The sequence below is a fragment of the Lathyrus oleraceus genome, chromosome 6 (assembly GCF_024323335.1).
Source record: "Lathyrus oleraceus cultivar Zhongwan6 chromosome 6, CAAS_Psat_ZW6_1.0, whole genome shotgun sequence".
Classification (NCBI taxonomy): domain Eukaryota; kingdom Viridiplantae; phylum Streptophyta; class Magnoliopsida; order Fabales; family Fabaceae; genus Lathyrus; species Lathyrus oleraceus.
In genome coordinates this window covers 344,138,095-344,145,357 of record NC_066584.1, presented here as the reverse complement: position 1 = coordinate 344,145,357, position 7,263 = coordinate 344,138,095, and positions in this window count along the sequence as shown.

Genomic DNA, 7,263 nt, shown 5'->3' with positions numbered 1-7,263 from the left:
TCTACTGTTGGTTTATTTTCAGCCATTACCTCTTCCATGAATTTCTTGTACATGGGCATTCTTTCAAGTGCTTCAAACAAAGACATATGACTCTCAATATTTTTAAACATTGTCATGAATTTGTCGAAGTCTGACTCGCTTGGTTCCTTCTTTGTCACTCTCTGAGGGTAGGGAAACTTAATCACCGGTTTAGTCTACTTTGTACTTTCCTTTTCAGTCGGCTCGCCCGCTGATATAATTTTTTTCTTTTTAGAAACCTTTTTATTTTTCGTCGTGACAATACTAATATTCTCTTGACCCCTCGGATTTTGAACTGTTTCACTTGGTACGGAACCTGGTGTTCGAGAACTTGCTAGTTGTTGTACTATTTGCCCCAGCTGAACTTCAAGATTCTTTACAGAGGCGGTGGTGTTTTTCTGGGTGTTTCTCGTCTCTTCTTCAAATTGCCTATTTTGAGCTACCATGTTATCAATGGCAATCTCCCAGTATGCTTTCCTTGGAGCTTGTTGTTGTTGATATTGAGTCTGATATTGACCTTGACCCTGTTGTGGAACATTCCTTTCTGATCTTTCCAAGAGATGTTTGGATGATTCTTCCAACCTGGATTATAAGTGTTAGAGTAGGGGTTATTCTGCTTTAAGAATTTTATCTCTTCAATTTGTTGAGGAGTTGCAAAGCAATACACATTGTGGTGAGGTCTATTATAGATTTCACAAGTGATGGTCTGAGCAGGTTGAATTTGAGCTACCTGTTGAGTACCTATATTCATCACTTTTAATTTCTTCTCCACTTCAGCAGCAACTGTATCTTCCAAACGGATTTTATTTGCTACTACTTTCAGGTCAATGACTCCTTCAGGTTTTCTTGTACACCTATCATATAATTCCAGATGCTCATTTGCGGCTATCGCTTCAAAGATCCTTTTAATACCGGTGGCTATTGAGAAATTTGTTGAGCCACCAGCTGCTGTATCAATTAATTGTTTTATCTTTATTTTCAGCCCATTCACAAACATCTGAATTTGTTCAGTCTAATCCATTTTTTTGAGTTGGGCATGCTACCAGGACCCTTTTGAATCTTTTGTAGGTATCTCCCAAAAACTCACCATCTTTCTGTTTGAAGTTCAAGATTTCATACCTTCTTCTCAGAAATATTGATGCGGGAAAATACTCATTTAAGAAAGTTGTTTCTATCTCTTCCCATGATGTAATACCTCCAGCTGGAAGAGAGTAGAACCACTCTTCCGCCTCTTCAGATCAGGTGAACGGGATCATTCTTAACTTTTTTGCTTCATCAGTATGACCATGAATTTTCAAAGTAGTACTCATGGTCAGGAATCTCTACAGGTGCTTGTTGGCATCTTCATTAACCTTTTCGGTAAAATATTTTCTCTCAAGTTGATTGATTGTGCTAGGATACAGTTGAAAGTTCGTCACATTCACCGGTTGGTTGACAATGGTCAATCTACCACCCGACACATTTGCACCTCCATAGTCACCTAGAAGTCTTTCCGGAGGTGGAAGCGGTGGAACTGGAGGAATTTCAGCCATAGTTTCTTTTTCTGAATCTCAGTGATTAGAGGGAACTTCTTCTTTTGAATCCAATCTAGCGTTTCTTCGTCTCCGGTGAAGGGTTCTCTCGATTTCTGCATCAAAAAGAAATTGTGCTGAGGGCTCTCCTCGCATACATAGATTAGTGAATTAAATTAAATAAATGACAGAAAAATAATTTAATGGCAGAGCAACAAAATTTTAATTGAACTAAAAATTAAACTCTATATTTTGGCAATCCCCGACAACGGCGCCAAAAACTTGATGGGAGAAATAACAAGTGTGCTATTTTGCCTATTGTAGTAATAACGGGTAAGTTCCCCGAATGTCGATCTCAATGACCGCACGTTAATATCGAGTTCAAATTATCATTCAATTAAACAAAAAGTATGATTTGGGTTTTTAGGTTCAAAATTTTAAAAATAAAGGCAAAGGCAAATAAGGGTGAAAATAATGGTTTGCAAGGTAAGAGGAACAATGTCAGGGAAGGTGTATGATTTATCCCTGTAACAACTCTGAGTTACTATTGCATCAATAAATATTAACTACTACCAGTTCTCAAGGGTATTTTCTCCCAAGTCCTTGGTGAGAAAACCTTTAATCAATCTACCCCAATTTCTATGTCCATAGGCAATTAAGGTGAAGTGAAGCTTTATTATATCAAGAACACTCTAGTTCATATAGGGTATCCCTAGTCCTAGGTGATATCTACTACAGAGTAACCTTATTAAAACCTTACCAATGGCGGTCCAGGCTTATTTATATCCTCAAAAGAATCTCGATTGGTCCGAAATAGAAAGCATTAAACACATCAAAAGGTTACCGTAAGAATAATATTATAAATGCAAAAGTATACTCAAATTCGTTACCATTCTAAATCAGGGACATCCCTTAGCATTGGGGGGTTTAGCTACTCATCTTGTTCAAAACAAATTCAAGATAAAAAATACACATTACAAGTAATTGGATGACGTAGATCTTCAATCGCTTCAGCTCATGAAAACCTTCCGCTCTCCGAATTTCTTGATTTCTGTAATCCTTGCTTGTCTGACAATATTGTGTTCGCCTCGTTCCAAGGTGATCTTTTCTTTCGTAGAAGGTTCTCTTATATAGTGAAAATTCCAAGCAATAGATGGACATGTCCAAAAATCTCTCTGCAAGCCCGATAATCAAAAGCCTGATGAAAAGGGAAAATTTTGGGCTTGGGCTGACACGGGTTGTCGTGTCAGCTCACTGCTTCACTTGACACACCCATGGGGGCTTGACATGGTATCGGATAAGGCCTGACATGGGTTGTGTCAGCTAACACGGCCGGCCGTGTCAGGCAACCGGTTTTTGCTTCATTCTCCTTCTGCCTGACACGGCCCGTGTCAGATGACACGGGTGGCCGTGTCAGGCCTCCTGTACCGAGATATTTCCATTCCTTTACTTGCCGGAATTCCGCATTGTCTCGCTCTGAGTTCCTCGGTTCTTCAACCTGGACCTGTTGGACAAGAACACAGGCATCCTACGCGTAAAATCACGAAAATATAAAATAAAACTGACAATTAATAAAATTGCTTAAAGGTACCATAATGCATACACAATGTCTCAAAATCCTTGGTTTCTTGTCGGATAAGTAACTAAAATATAGTGAAATAGGTGACTGATCAATAGGACTTCAGACAACCAAAGATCAAGAAGAATTATAGAGAATTAAGTGAGAATCGAATAGACTCAATATTCTGGAAAATACCTTCAATGCAGGTCTGTATTCATTTGATCTTGCTCTTGCTTGCTATTGATCTTGCTCAGAACACTTGATGGAGTGGAATTGGATGAACAAAAGGCACATGACTCTTAGAGTTTTGAATCTCAAAATAGTGGAGATTCAAACTCAATTTCCAATAGAAATTCTCAAGATTATCCTTTGAATGATAGGGTTTGAAGGTTGGGAATCAAAGCTGACGCGCAGGGTCCTTAATTCTGATGGCAAGGGGTTCTATTTATAGCCATATGGATTGATATTTGCACACTTGAAATGAAGATCCAAAAATAGCAATGTACATTGCATGGGTGCATGGGCATGTGATAGGCCCATGTAATCACTCCTTCTAGTCCATAATTGAGTACAAACATTGCTGAAGTCATGTTGGAAAGCTATGCATTTGCGTATGGAAGGTTCAAGTTCACTTATGCCAAATGATGATCCAATGTTCAAGCCATGTGCAGGTCACTCATATCTTGTCCAAATAGGATGAAATTTGACTTTTTGGAAAGGTTAGATCAAGAGGAACAACTTTCATTTTGAACTCTTTTTCATTTCAAGCTTGGATCATAATGAATTTTGAGGTGGAAGTTGGGAAAATCAAACATGTCAAAAACATTTCTAAGTGTCAAGCCATATGTTCACTTATTCCACCTTGGCTAACTTTTTATGTGAGCTTCAAATAAGAAACGTTCCTTCATCAAAGTCGTAGCTATCTCAAATTACTTCAAAATTGTCACAAATTTGACCTCATTTAGATTTAATATGAATTAGTTATGCATTTTTGAAGTTGAGGAAAATCACTTGTTCAATGGCATTGATCCAAAATGACCTATAATGTATCCTTATATCGCATGCACATAAAAGTTGAATTTGCTCTTCCTCCATGCATCAAAGTTGAAGTAGACATATTGAATTTGATTGTTAAACTTGGAAATATTTCATCTCATAAAAATTGAGAAAGTTGTGGCCTTAGGAAGTTGACCTCCAAATTAGGGTTTAGACAAAATGACCTATAATCGTTCACCATAAAACATGACTTTCCAAGCAAAACTAGCTCTAGACCCCCATATTAAAGTTGTTCGGAATATCATTTAGAGTAAATGTTCTCTTGGAATCATTTTCATATGATAAAAAGTGTAGGAGATATGGTCTAGGGAACCCCAGTTTTGATTAGATGAATTCCTCTAGTCAACCACCATGAACCAACTTTCTATCTTGCCACTCTCTTGAACTTTGGAACTCATGCAGGATCATATATGCATAAGATGATGGAATTTGAAGTATCCCTTGAAATATTTGATCAATTGATGAAGAAACTTGTTGAAGTAGTCATACAAGATACCCAGATGAATTAGGGTTTCCAAGGCAAACCAATTCCAAACTCTTGATGATTTCTTGATAAAAATAACATGTGAAGATCATGGGGATTGATATATGATGCTTAAAGCCATATTAAAACAAATCTTGATTGAACTCCTGGGATTGAGGGTCTTAAACACTAGATGTGAGCTTGATAGATCAATGGTGAGCACATGCTCTACCTACAAAAAAGTTAGATTATACAAAGACATTTTTTTGGTATTTTGGTTAGAAAAAATGATAAAATACAAAGAATGATACAACCACATGATGCTTGGTGATCTCTCCCAATGCAAACCCAATGAATGAGGGGTTAAAGAGGGTGCCAAGATGTGATCCCAATGCCAATGCATATATTGAGATATCATGAGGGATCTTAGGGTCAAAATTGGGGTCTTAAAACTTGATTACCCTTGTCTTCCAAGACATGGTTATGTTCCTTGGCACGGTTGAGTTGGACTCGTAATTGAGTGTTTTCCAATTCAAGCTCTTTGATTTGAATGGTAAGCTTGTCGATGTCCTCATGAAGAATAAGCTCGGGCTCGGGCACCAATGGGAATGAAGAAGGGTCAAACAAAAATGGCATATTGACAATCTTTTGTATCGCATTCTCTCTTGTACCATATGATTGAATTGGCGGAGAGAGATGCAAACTTTTGAGGCCATGTCAGATTGCTGTGAGCAAAGGGTCCACATTGAGGCATGCGAGCCCTCATCCACAGGTGCAATAGGGGATCACAACAGACGAAGGTCTCTCCTTTCTTCTCATGCCTTGAATGTAAGGTATGATAGAAGTCAACAAGTAGAAATAGCACCGGGTTCTTTTCTAGAAAGACTTTAACTACCAAGTGATCCAAGAACTTGTCTATATCCGGGCCTTTCTTCCTTTAACATCTCCCAAGCATGGGCTTAGACGAACCTTTGAGTTAAACCCTTGACAGAACCATTATTGCCCCAATTGGCGACTAGTTTATTAGCATTGATACCCAAGACGATTGAGATCTTGGTCAAGCCGAAACCTTCTTCCAATTTGGGAAAGGGGTTGTATTATTTTATTGATCGATTGAGAAGTCTATCAAGGTCTTCCAAGGATAGAGAGATTTGAAAATCGGTGAAGGTGAAGCACATCAGAGGGAAGTCGTAGTATTGGACCATTATAACGATAGCAGCATAGTCAACTATCTCGGTTAGAAGATCTATGATGTTCCAAAAATTGGCTCTGAATTTGTTCTCCTTGAGGGCAATTACTTTTGAGCAAAGGACCTTCAATGAGTTGATCTCAGGACTCTTGAATTTGAAGGTATAAGTGCTTTTCCTTGTTGAGGAATCCATGATTGTGTTGGTCAAAAGTCTTGTAATTCTGCATTTGAACAAATGAAAATCTTAAGAGGTTTTTTTATTAGTTTGATGATGGATGAATGTAAGTATGAATGAATGATTTATTTTTATTAATTTACGCGGATCTTAGGCATGGGTTCAAAATATAGGACCATCGGGACGAAGCGTGAGGTTTAATAATGACTGATTTTCAAACGATGGACTTCCTTAACTGTCATCCTTTTATGTCAATTTACTTGCCAGGCGACTACTCCATCAAGGTCATCTACTCTAAGTTAGATCTTCGTATCAACCCCTATAAACAAGGTAACTCGGGGACCTATACTACGTTGCTTGCCATGGTTAAATGTTCTAAAAAAGGGGGCGTCTTAGGGTCACGGACTATAATAAAGGAAATGATGATTACGTCGAAAGAACGATGATTATTAATCCCCTTAAGAGAGTCTACCACTAAGTGAGGTGCTCGTACGACCCTTACGAGGAAGGCACCTTGGTGACCAATACTACTCAAACTCTCATATCACAGGCAAGCACTCAAACTCGGGTGGAGAGCCTTTCACACAAGGTTACCTTTGCAATCATCATTGCCTCCAAATTTTCTTCATCACGAAATCAAGGTTCTGGAACAATAGAAAAACAAAGAGAATATTTACTAGTTAGCAATAAAAGTAATATATACAGAAAAAAGATAAAAGGATAAATCCCCACACATGCAAAAAGAAGAACAGCCAAAACTAGGCTAGACTTGCTTATGGAAAGTCAGGTCCCCAGCAGAGTCGTCAGTTGTCCCTACCGAGGTTTCGCGTGATAACGAGGAACCGTGACTTTTAAGTAAAAAATGCCAAAGGGATGGCAAGACCTGAAGAGTCGCCATCAAATTTTATTTATTCACCTCTATCGAAGAGGCGAGAGGAATAGTCGATAAAACCCCCGAGAAAAGAAACGTGCACAGGAAGCGCTAAAAAAGAGAATAAGGGATCGGTCTCCCAACCAATATTTTGGTTCGGAAATCGGAAGTAAAGGGAATGTGTTAGCACCCCTCGCGTCCATGGTAATTTATGAACCATTTGGGTTGTTTACGTATGCAGGGATTTATCACAATTATTATTTTATTTTTAAAAAAAAAGAGTCTGAAAGAATGGGATTATGGGTGTTTTATTAGTGTGCTAGCCAAGTATTGTGGCCCTTGTTCCTACGTATCACTCATCAAGGATGAAGAATCAGATCTCAGTAGTTTGGAGTAGAAAATGTTTATGTGTTGATAGA